General features: G+C 27.1%; 1 long non-coding RNA gene across 1 annotated transcript; it reads right to left on the bottom strand.

Annotated features, from left to right (window-relative positions):
- Positions 1–8,687: 8,687 nt before the first annotated feature.
- On the bottom strand, positions 8,688–10,341 carry LOC138342323 (uncharacterized). The gene is made up of 2 exons (XR_011215161.1): positions 9,547–10,341; positions 8,688–9,092 (listed from the first exon to the last, which is right to left on the bottom strand). It is a non-coding gene; the product is annotated as an uncharacterized lncRNA (long non-coding RNA).
- Positions 10,342–13,150: the final 2,809 nt, after the last annotated feature.

Raw genomic sequence — 13,150 nt, 5'->3', positions numbered from 1 at the left:
AATGGTACAATGTCCTAATTTAACGGGTGAAAAACATCAATTTCAAGAAATGTTGTAGTGTAAAAAACGTACCTAAATCATCATTTCCAAGAAATCTGGTAATAGTTGAAATTTCACGCCTCTTTCGATTTACTTTAGCTTATTTTTGTTGTTTTAGCTTTAAAACAAGTGTTTATAACATTTTTTAACTTTATTCAACACTTCAAAACTGCTCAAAAGCAATTTTAACTTAAAAACACCTAAAATAAGTTAATCCAAACGATACTAACTTGTACTACGACGAAATTTTGTCCAAATCTAGATAAAGAGATCACTAGTATAGTTTCCAACAATGTCAGAATTTTACCGCTATAACAATTTTAATCAAACTTATCTTCACGAGATCAGTCAAATATATATTCATACGTCTTTTTAATTTTATTCGTCAATCACTAAATAAAAAATTTCTTAGAAAAAAAAAAGGTTTAATTTACTGTCCTATTCAAGAGGTAAATGAGTATTGTTTTTTAAAGCGCAAAAGGTTTAAATGGATTTTAATTAAATATAAAAGAAAATGGATCAAATTAGTCTGAATTAATGTTTCAACTTTTCTGGATAATAATGCCAAGAAAAGAGAGTGAGGGTCAGTACACTTTATATGTTGTGACAACTCATAAATAAAAATTAAGCTTACTAATTATAATCGTACAATATTCTGGTGTTGTTATCAAAGTTCGTTTTCAAATCAAATGAAACATAAATTAAATTTATAAACATTCGTGCGAGTTAGAAATTATAATTGAGCATCTCAATGCGCAATCCAAGCTCAATTATTCACTAAAATATTTGAGCACATTATTAATCTTTCCGTTTCAGATTAAATAATATTTTTTGAATTTACATAAGAAAATCACTCATTTCAAAATAAAAATAAAAATATACTCTTATTCAAGAAAATTATTTATTTTTCTATTTCAAAATAAGTGTTGTTTTTAGTTTGTGCACACATCTTAACAAATCAAACTTATACTCATTTCATTTTTAGCCATTTATTTTGAAATAAAATGAAAAAAAAACACAACTTTATTTTAGAAAACGAAGCAAGTAATTTTAGAAAATATATAATTACCCCAATAATCGTAAGATGTGTTTTTTAAAAGGAAAAATACATTAAATTTCTCTCTAATTTGTTCACAAAACTCACTTTAGCACTGTAATTTTACAGGTGTTTTAAACACCCCTTAAAGAACTTTTAGGTAAATTAAATAACACCTTATACATACTGTATCAGTTACATAGTTGCGAGGTGACGTTGCACTCACTCCACATCAACACCACCCTAGTAACACGTTGACTACACGTCATACCGTTAATAAAATTAGTTTTTATTTCTTGTTTTCTTTTTTCATGTCATTTTTTGTTTTTAATTTTCATTTTTTTCTTTTTGCAAATATATTTTGTTTTCTTTTCCACCGTGTACTCTTCGTTCCATCTTCTCCCTTACAAGCCTAGGATTGAAAACTAATTTTTCAACACACAATATATTTCTAATGATTTGATAAATATTGTCTGTCAACAGAGAAATAGAGCGATACATATATTAACATCATTGAAGTCGGAGTTGTCAACGACAACTGTCGGCACTGCTTCAATGGCATTGTCGGTCATCTTTATTATATTAGGCTCAAATTGGAACAATTTCAGACTGTTTATCATGGTCGACGAAAAAATATGAACACATTAAAAGAAAAAAAAAAGAAAAATGGAAGAGACACAAGAAAACGAGTATGGCCATTTTGTCCAGACCACCGGCGATGTGAATTTGTTTTTATTAGATCGAATAATTCATGGCACCTGGTTTTTTATGGAGCAGTGATGAAGCGAAAATAAAGGGTGGCGGTGATGTCCTTTACGATCGAGTAACATTGAATTTGTTGGTCTATTTTGTCATCAAGAACTTTTTTCGTCGAGGGAATATAGACAGAAAACAATTTGATAGAGGGGATACGAACAAGGAGCAGTTGAGTTGAAGAAGATAACGTGGGACCCACTTCTTTTTCTTTTTGATTTTTTCTTCTTTTAACGCATCGAAAACTTTTTAATTTGTCACGTCAGCTGTTAAGATGAAATTTAATTCACTTACAAGTAGTTTAAGGAGTTATTTAAATACACATAAAGTTATAGTGTTAAAATGAGTTTTAGTGACAAGTTTAATGGGGATTTTATGTATTTTCTTTTTTTATAAAGACATTTGAACTTGCATTTGTCCTATACTCCTATTACTCCCTGTTCTCATTTGGAAAAGGGTCAAATATACGCCTAAATTATCCGTTTAAAGTTTGACTCACTCATGCTCTTGCCGTCCAATTTTTTGCCCAAATATGCCCTTATGGGCATTAGTTGGTATACTGGACATATCCAACTCATTTTTCATTACTTTAAATGTCACATAGATTTGGCATGTCATTTTGACTTTATCACATGACAATTATATGAAAATGAAAAGAGATTCGGACCCATAAGCACCTAATCATACCCATAAATCAACCCCCCTTTTAAATAAACTACCCGACCCGTTTTAAACAATTTTGTTTAATTTTTATTTTTTTCAGTAAATACCAAAAATGAGTAATTGATTAATAAAAATAGGAAGCATATGAAAAAATATAAAATTAACGCAAAAAATTAACAAATAGATATAGTAATCTTAAATCCAACATTTTCAATAATTTTTTAAAAACTTTTATATTTTTCGGTAAATATAAAAAATGAGTAATTCATTAATAAAAAATATGTAAAGTATGAAAAAAATATAAAATTAACGCCAAAAGTTCATCAATAAATATAATAACCTTTAATTCTACAATTTTTTTCTTAATTTTTATTTTTATCGACAAATCCGAAATGAGTTATTATTAATAAAAAAATAAAAAAATAAAATTTACGCAAAAAATTCACAAATAAATCTAGTAACCTTAAATTCAATAATTTCAACAATTTTTTTTTTATTTTTTTCAATAAATCTCAAAAATGAGTAATTAATTAATAAAAAATAGGAAAATATGAAAAAACTAAAACTAACGCCAGAAAATCGCAAATAAATATAGTAACCTTAAATTTTAATGTTTCAACAATTTTTTTATTTTATATTTTTCATATTTTTCTAATTTTTATTTATCAATTACTCATTTTTATATTTACCAAAAAATAAAAATTAAAGAAATTTGTTGAAATTGTTGAATTTAAGGTTACTATATTTATTTGTGAATTTTTGGCGTAAATTATATATATTTTTCATATTTTTTTTAATTTTTATTAATAAATTACTCATTTTCGGGATTTGCCAAAAAAATAAAATATTAAAATTGTTGAGTTTAAGGTTACTATATTTATTTTTGAATTTTCGGTGTTAATTTTATTTTATTTTTCATATTTTTTGTTAATCAATTACTCATTTTTGAAATTTATTGAAAAAAATAAAAAATTTAAAAAGTATTAAATTGTTGAATTTAAGGTTACTATATTTATTTGTGAATTTTTGGCGTTAATTTTATTTTATTTTTCATAATTTTCCTATTTTTTATCAATCAATTATTCATTTTTTAAATTTATCGAAAAAACAAAAATTAAATAAAATTATTAAAAGTAGGTCGGATAGTTTATTTAAAAGGAGGTTGATTTATGGGTCGTATTAGATGTTTATGTGTCCGAAATTTTTAGGGGCATAAATTATCTTTTTTCATTTTCATATAAATGACATGACAATTCCATGTGACATTTAAAGAAATAAAAAATAAGTTGGATATGTCAGTATACCACTAACATCCAAAAGGACATATCTGGGTCAAAATTTGGATTGTGAGGTTATGAGTGAGTCAAACTTTGAACGGAAAGTATATCTAAACCTTTTTCAAATAGTTTAAGGACATATTTAATCTTTTTCCATTCTTATTTAGAATGAATTTATTATCCTATTACGTGTAGTTCACTCTTTTATAAAGAATGAGCTGAGCCAAAAAGTAAATAAATATTTATGTAAGCATTTATTTAATTAAAAATGTATACTTCTCAATTTTTTACTTTTTGTTATCTTCTTCGACAGAACTCAAAAGAACTTCAACTTGAGACTCATTTACTTCACTATTTTTTTTTCTTGTCTTCTTGAGATAACATTATAATTTTTTAAAAAAACAAATAAACTGTTACTAGTTCTTTAGCTTCTAAATAAATAAATTTCTTTGATCTGAGAGTATTATAAAATTTCATTACCTTCATATTGATTAAATTTTAGTGCATAATTGTTATAATTTACAAAAGAAAATGGTAGATTGAAGGTTATTATTATTTTTCAATTTACAATTTGTTAGTAATTAATTTTTTTATTCAATATAGTGATATAACAATTGTGAGTTGATAAAGACCACTTCAAAAATAAAGATTAAAAAATAATTATTACGTGAAAGATAATTAATTGCGCCTCTTTTCCTATCATTGAGGATGACTAAAAAATGAGATACTTTATAACATTTTAAAATTATTTAAAGGAATATTAAGACCCATAAAGTTTAAGTATTTTTTTAAAAAACAAATCTTATTTTAATAAGGTAATTATATATGTTCTTTTCATTATATTAAAAGGATGCTTCTCAATTAAGTAAATCAGATTTTTAAGCTGGTATCCACGTGAAATGAGAAACGGGGTTTACGTTGGGTTTCAGTAAAATCATTTAATCTACTCTTTCTTGATGTTATCAATAACAAATTAATCATTCAAAATTACAAACTCACTCCAACCAAGTCTTTACAAAGCAATACGCACCTTCCTAAGAAATTGCCTCATCGCTTACTTCATATAGCAATAATTTTTAAGCTGGCATGAAGCAAGTAAAATAATATTTTTCCTGTTTTTAATTATTTATTTATTTTTTCTTATCTCCACTTATTTATTTTGATAAATCAAGAAAAATAGTTTTTCTTCATGTTATACTCTCAATTAATTATTTTGAAAAAATGTAGAGCTTCTTAAGCTTTTTATTCATCCACTTCATAATTAGTAGAGATAAAATGGTAAACTCATTATGTTAATCATTGTTTTCTTAATAGGAATGTCAAATTAATAGCGAACAAGTAATTAAGAACAAGAAAGTAATAATGATCGTAAAAGCCAATTTTTATTTTTGGATATATTTATGCATTATAGTTTTTGGGCAACTTTAACAGATAGCAAATAAAAAATTCATATTTGTATGCTATAGCAAAGTTTGCATAATTGCGCTCCATAGCAAACATAAAAACTGTATAATTCGCTATACATATACAGTTGAAGCAAATTGTATAAAACGAAGTGTATAAAACAAGAAAGAGAAAGACACCTGGGCAGAGAACTGTATAAAAACGAAGTGTATAAAACGAATTCTATTATTATAAGTATATAAAACGATTATATACAATTTGAATTTGTATAAAATGAGAATGAGAGAAATTAGATACAATTTGAAAATTGTATAAAACGAGAAAGAGAGAAAGGCAAAAGAAACTGGGCAGGGGAGTATTTTTATTGTATAATTATAAGTGTGTAGGATGAAAATATATGTACTTCCATGTGTATATACAACTTTCTCACGTTTTATACAAACAAAAACGCAATTTAACATTTTGCTTATGTTTGTATGAGTGAGAAAGGCGAGGGTGGCGAGCGAGATTTGGGAGAGTGGCGAGTGAAATCTGGAAGAGTGGAGAGAGGGGAACAAAATATATGTATTTATACAAATTTCTCTGCTTTATACAATTAGAAACAATTTTTATACACTTGTGTTAGTATAAAAAGTGAGATAGCGAGCGAGAGATTGGAGGAGAGTGGCGAGTGAGATATTTGGGAGAGAGGTGCCTGACAATTTTTTGCAAACGTTTGCTATGGAACACAATTAAATCAAACTCTAGCTACTCCATTTATTTTAGATTATTATTTTGTTATATATACAATTTTCCCATAATTATAATTTTTCAATAAAAAATTGGAAAAATTACATAGGATGGCAAACATCCCTATGTAATTAGTTAATAAGGGTATAGTTTAATTTATTTACGGTCAGTAAATATAGTTTTAATTTTTTTGCCATAATTAATGGGACCACTATCCATTTATTTGTATACAGAATAAAAATAGTCATCCAAAGATTTTATATAATTTTATTTAAAATTAAATTTATCTCTCCTATTCTCATTCCATATATTTTCCTAAAATTACTCTTCCCTTTTAATTTGAATTTCCATTGAAAAAATTTTGACCTTCTCTCTCCGATGTTCTTCCACTTTTCGTAGGTAACCGCCAAATTCATGACTTTCAATATTTTTTTCTTGGTTCCTTCTATAACAATTGTATATGTAGTATGATTGTTAGTTTTTTCATATTTTTTAAAAAAAACTTTATTACTTATCAGATTACAAGTCTTTCAAAATCAGAACAGATGATTTCTGTCCATGTATGAGGATTACGAGAGGTATGTCATTACATGTCAATGTTGTTGATAATCCACCTTCGTTTCAATTGGGTTAACTCAGGATTCTAGGTTAATGTAAGGTATATGGCAAAACATAAACAAGCTTAAGTTGAACAATCTATTGAAGAATTGGGATCCATGAAAAAAAAAATGACCCAATGACAATTCATAAAGTCATCAACAACGCGAAATCTAACGGCATTAAAATTGTTGAAGGTGGAAGTAAGAGAAAAGTCATAAACATTGATTCAGAAGAGATTGAATCTGTCTCATCAGAACTGGACAAATCTGAAGAATATCGAGAACATCAGGTAGTGTAATTTATATACAAATTATAAAGTTATGTATATAGTGGTTTGTATATTAAGTTAATATATACAAAGTATTGTGAAACAGTTCTTAATTGTATATTTTATTAGTTGTATATCAATTACTAAAGTTAAGTATATAGTGGGTTGCATATTAAGGTAACATATACAAAAGTCTACGAGGCAATAGCTATTTGTATACACTTATTTAATTTTGTATAAAGAAATTTGTTAAAATCACTCTATAATATTATAATACATTATACAAATTCGTCGATATATACAAAAAATTCTCAACATGATAAAATATTGTATATATAAATGTTACACCCTCAAATATAGAAACATATTTCAAGCTTATTATATATACAATTAACAAATGAATATTATGTACAATTAGTTTGATCATTAATATTTTTTTTTAAAAAAATAATAAAAACATGAAATCACAGATGCACATATATAACTATAATATATATACCAAAATTATTGTACGTTATACAAACTCCTAGAATTATACAAAAAAAAAATTAGGAACATAATAAAATATTGTATACAAACAGATTACCAAAAAAAAATTTAAAAAATATATGATGTCATATACAGTTTAAAACACAAAATCAATTACACACAAATATTGTATAAAAATTAAATACAATTTCGCAAATATATACAATATAATCAATTTATATTTAAATATATCTTTGTGTGTGTGTTTCATAGATTTATCTAAAAAAAATTTAAAAAATATTTGATTTTGAACTGTTATTGTCTTTCAATAGCTTTAGAATTCTTTTTTGATGGAAATATATGATTTTGAATGTTTGCTTAAATCATGGGATTATGTGAATTTATTGTTAGCATCTTTCGTGCTACTGTTATCATTTATTGAAAAATAACTTTTTTGTATAAATTTAATCTAAAAAAACGTTTTATACAAATTTAGAGTCACCTAACATACTAAACTATACCCATGAAATGTAATTATGTAAACTATACCCATTGAATGTAATTTCATAATATCCGTTTGCCATATATGAAATTTTCCCTAAAAAATTAATCAAAGATAACTCCGGCCCTATACTTCACGTGGTATGGGAGGCCCATCAATGCATGAAAGCTGCTAATTCTGTACAAGATTGAAATGGATAAAATTGTGGTGGGCTAGCTATGGCCCAACAATGGAAAGTCCAATAGCTTCAACACAACCTTCTAATTAAGGTTTTTCAATTTAATTAGTAATTTATCTAAATGGACAAAAACTACCCACATTTGAACAAGTTGTTGTCTATCATATAATATCCATTTACATAAATAGATTTGTGCAAGTTAATTCCATATAAGTAGCGTTTATTATGGAAATAACATTTCCATTAATGTTTTCATGAGAGGTCTTGTCCACAATCTTCGATAAATAGGAACAACTCGATTGGCCTACTATTCTTTAAAATGTTCGACTTAGCTAAAATCCTTGGCATGAGTTAAATCATGTGAAATTTGACTATAATTTTGAAATTTATATTGTCATTAGTTAAAATGAGAAAAATTGCAATTTATATAACTCTTATATATAATTTTTGAATAACTACATTATAAATAATAGCATATTGAGTAAATTTAATTCAATCTATCTTTGAGAATGAATCAACATATTCTCGAATAAAATATATTGTGTTATATATTCTTAATTCAATGATCATTAGTGAAAATAAAATAAATCTGATAAAGAGGACACATGTAAAAATTTACAAGGGCCAAGAGCTAGATTCATAAACGATCACAAAACAATACACAGTCAATGTATTAAATTTCTCAAAATATTTTATATAAATGACAAAAGTCTAGAGTTAATGTTGAGTAATTATCCTTTTTTGAGCCAGTTTTTAAAATATGAGTTAAATTTAATTAAAATGTAATTTAACATAGTATCAGAATAGATTCTGTCTTATCGAATGTTGAGGTCCCAAATATACTAATTATTTATCCAATAAGTTGTCTAAAACTTTATAACTAAATAAAGAATTGACGTGTGGTAAAGTTATTGGCATGTTGTACTATTAAAGATAGTGAACAGCTGGAGCCTGGAGGAACTGAGAAGTGAGAGCTTACCATCTGATGTGTGCTTTGTTTTGAGTTTTGACTCATGCATTTGCTGCAATTCAATTTAATTAGAAATACAAAACGCGTGCCTATTAATACTTCTCAGTTTTTGGTTAATATTATATACTTACTTTTGACCCCTCTATTCAAACTTGTAACCTTTCAATATCTGCAAAAGCTGCATCCTCTTTGTCCTATTCTCTGGCTGGATAAATCACAAATGTAACATATTTTCACCGACTATGAACAAAATAAATGATTAAATACAATAACAATATCTTCGGTCAAATTAAATCATAAAAATCGATAAACTCTCGCATCTCCGACCAAAAATATGATCCGGAACAAATAGTAATTAGTAAATAATGGAGCACCACTAAAATGATTCGAGATAAAATTAGTTAATTCTTATCTCTCGTAATTTAATGGGGGTTAAAGAGATGAAGATGAGGTGGTCCCCTAGCCAGCTCATTCATTAGTGGAAGTAGTGTGAAAAAAAATACAAGTCAAAGGTGAGTCAACCCATCTGCACTGCAGCATCCTTTCACCCTTTGTGCTCTGATTTTCTGCCCACACTCTTAGCTAAGCTAGTAAGACTAATATTTGCATTTAAAACATTTCGAAAAAGCTATTCACAAACCCAATGTTTTTATTATTACCTTTTCACTTTGTGTATATCCTACAATATTTAATGAAATCGACAACACAAGTTTGAATGTGTATTTAATATGGTCAAATTTTCAGCTAAAATTGGATTTTTGACATACAAAGAGAGTGGATGGGGTACTTAAAAACCGAAATGATGAAAGAATTGATTTTAGGGAATGAATGAATGAATGCACGGAACACTATATAACGGCACGTCCTAAGGTCATTCAAAGACAGTAAACTAATAAGACAAGAAAACGTCCATATTACATACATCTTGAAGCTTCAGTTTCAACCTACTTCTTACAAATATTTAGAAATTAGGAATAAGTAGGCGAAATTAAGATAATTTAGACAGGTAAAAAAAAGTGATAAATGACCTGTGAAATGTTATTTATGGGGAGTTGAAGGAAATGTAGATGTACATTGAAGACATTGAGAAGAGATAATTAATTAAGATATGATACATCTTTAACGGCATGACTCTAGATAAAAGAGATGGTGGTTACGTATTAGGATACACGGAGAAGGGCCTAAAATGCCTCTCAAGTAGGCCCTCAAGTATTTGAATTAATACAAAATTAACCTTCATCCATCTATAGGTCCTAAAATATCCTTGACGTCCACCTCGAGGATATTTTTGAATCAAAAAATGAATGTAAAGGATATTTACGACCGACAGGTGAATAAGGATAATTTTATACCAATCCAAATACTCAAATACACTTCTTAAACCCTTCTCCATAGGATATATAGAAGATTAGACTAAGGTAGTTGAGCATTGGAATATGCTTGGTAGTAGTCTGGTGAATTATATTGTAGCTGTTACTCCTTTCATATCATTGGTAATCACATTAAGTGTTGTAATTTTTTTAAAGTTATTATCTTGTTTTTAATATTCACATTATTTACCGTTATCCTTCTTTTATGAATGCATGTAATGTTTTTCTCATTAGTTGTTATGTCCTTTGTATTTTTTTTTAAAAAAGAATCATTTTGATATGTAATGTTTGAATCATGTAATCTTTCAAACTAATTTTTTTTATCTTTACGAAATAAGAATAAATTTATATACTTTATCCTTATCCGATTCCATCTAAAAACTACACTAAATATGTTACTATTAAAAGTCAACTTATCAAAATAAGACTGAATCTTAAAACAACAACGCCTCCCTAGTTATATAGAAAAACTAAAACTATTGTTGTGAGTATATCCTAGTCTTTTTATATTTAAAATACACATTGTATGAATCAACGACCCAAATTTGAATATTTTGATGGGTACTAAAATAAATATGGTCAAAATTCCTGTTATTTTTTCTTGTCCTTTTATAAGATCAAATTTAATTTGGACATATACATGGATGGGCACTTAAAAGCCGAAATTATTTTCCAAACTTTTTATATCCCAATCAAAGAAATGATTTTGGGAATGAATGCACAGAACACTATACAACGGCCCGTCAAGGAGAAAAAGATAATGAAAAAGAAATGTCATTCAAAGACAGTTTCGATACACTTAAAAAGAAAAACAACTTTAAAGTTAAAAATAAAAACAAAATTAATGATTTTTAAGTTGAAAAAATAAAAAGTTCGAAAAACTTATTTTTAATTTTTAATTTATTATAAGTCATTTTAAATTTATTTTAAGTTATTTTTATTCTTGTCAAACACTTTCTAACTTATTCTAAGTTATTTTTTTAATCAAATACTTTCAAAATAAAAAATTGACTTAAATATATATTTGTCTAACTTTTAAGTCAACCTAAACACCCTCCGAGAGATGAAAAAGGCGCACTCAATGAAAAACATAACGAAGTGACAATATGGCTTCCTTTCCCTTCGGATTCTATCCAAGATTTAAGAGTCGTTTAATAGGATTGTGAGATGTTTTACTAGATTAATTATTTCATTTCTTAAATAAGTTTTTATATAACTATTACTTCAAAATAATTATTTTTATTTTCGTATTAAATGATTAAATCATAACAAAACACTTACATCAATTCAGGATGTGATGAAGTAAATCAAAGGTTCTTATATTCAAATTTCTATACGAACGAAATTAGCTTTGTTAGAAAGCGTCTTACCGAACTTCGCCGGAAATCAGAGCAAACACTCGTACATTTATAGCTCAATTCCAAACGAAGACGACATGCCAAAAAGCGTCACCGTCTTTGATTTGATATCCATGTACATCCACAATACAGTCAAAGTGTGACTGTTATTTTGTCAAAATATAATTGTACTAACTATCCTCCTGCCACATTTTGTTATACCGTGGTCATTCGTGTAGGAATCATGTCAGTAGCCCTTTAAATTAGAATTAAGAAGGGATCCTATTTATACAAAATGTGTTCTGTTATTATGTTATGGATATGATCATTTTATCGTCAAAAGGATTTTTAAATTTGAATTATGAAAAAAATTACTATCACTATTAAAATTTTAAATTCAAACTATGAAAAGAAAAATTTATTATCGAATAGACCAAAGAGTGTTTGCCCGGATCTCGATTAGTGTAGCAAATAAATTTATTTGAATGCATAAAGGGATAAGAAAAGGAGACCCTCTATAAACATAAATGTGATCCTTTCGTGATTTTGAATTTAATTGGTTACTACCAAGTACTAGGGAAAGTTTTCCTATTTAACGGACCCTACAAAATATCCTTGCTAGGGAAAAGAAATTTGTTTAATTTTGATTTATTTTTTGGACAAAAAAATCCAAAATCTATAAATAATATGTTGAATGCCTTGAATCGGACCTGTTATAACAGGGCCCTTAATTATCTGTCAATTCTGTATTTTGAGCCCAAGCCTGTTAGAGTGTAGCTTAGCCTATATATAGACGCTATGGCAAACCCTATTCTGTATTATGTTCTTGTCTCTCCATAATAAAACTATTCTTGTCTCTCCATAATAAAACTATTCCCCCTCTTCACCGTGGACGTAGCCAATTTATTGGTGAATCACGTAAATTTGTTAATCGTGTTTTTCGCGTATTATCTCGAATTACGCGTAACTAAAAAGACAAGTTTTTCTTAAACAAAATATAGCTGTTCAGTTCTTTTGAAAATTACCTCATAATTACTTTTATTTATTAATGACTCCGACTCATTTGAAAAGCATGATTTATCCAACAAAAAGTTTTTCACCGAAAGTGTCGATTTTCACAAGATTCGTAAATATATAATCAGGAAAAAATCAATCCAATAGTTTACAATTTACAAGAAAATAGAACCAACAGTGATTATGTTGTACTCTACTGCATGAAATACTAAAGCTCATTATTTTAATTGAACTTTATTGTAACGCAGATATATACATAATTTACCTAATGCCTTTTTATATAATATATCATCTAATTTGTTATAAAAAATAAAAAAATTATTTAAAAATCTAATATCAAACGCTAGCTAGTCCTTGTGTAGTGGTGTGCATTAACTGAGAGAAAGAGGGGGTCCTATTAGGAATTTATTTTTATAAAAGCAACCATTGGTTATGTTCTGTTTTTGTTTGAGAGTGCATAGTGAGTGTTGTTGATGGCATGCTTAGAAATGTACAACAAAAATAAGTCATCTACTGACCCAAACCACAACAAATTTTACTCA

Source organism: Solanum lycopersicum, chromosome 2 (assembly GCF_036512215.1).
Source record: "Solanum lycopersicum chromosome 2, SLM_r2.1".
Lineage (NCBI taxonomy): Eukaryota > Viridiplantae > Streptophyta > Magnoliopsida > Solanales > Solanaceae > Solanum > Solanum lycopersicum.
This window is presented reverse-complemented; position numbering and strand designations above follow the sequence as displayed.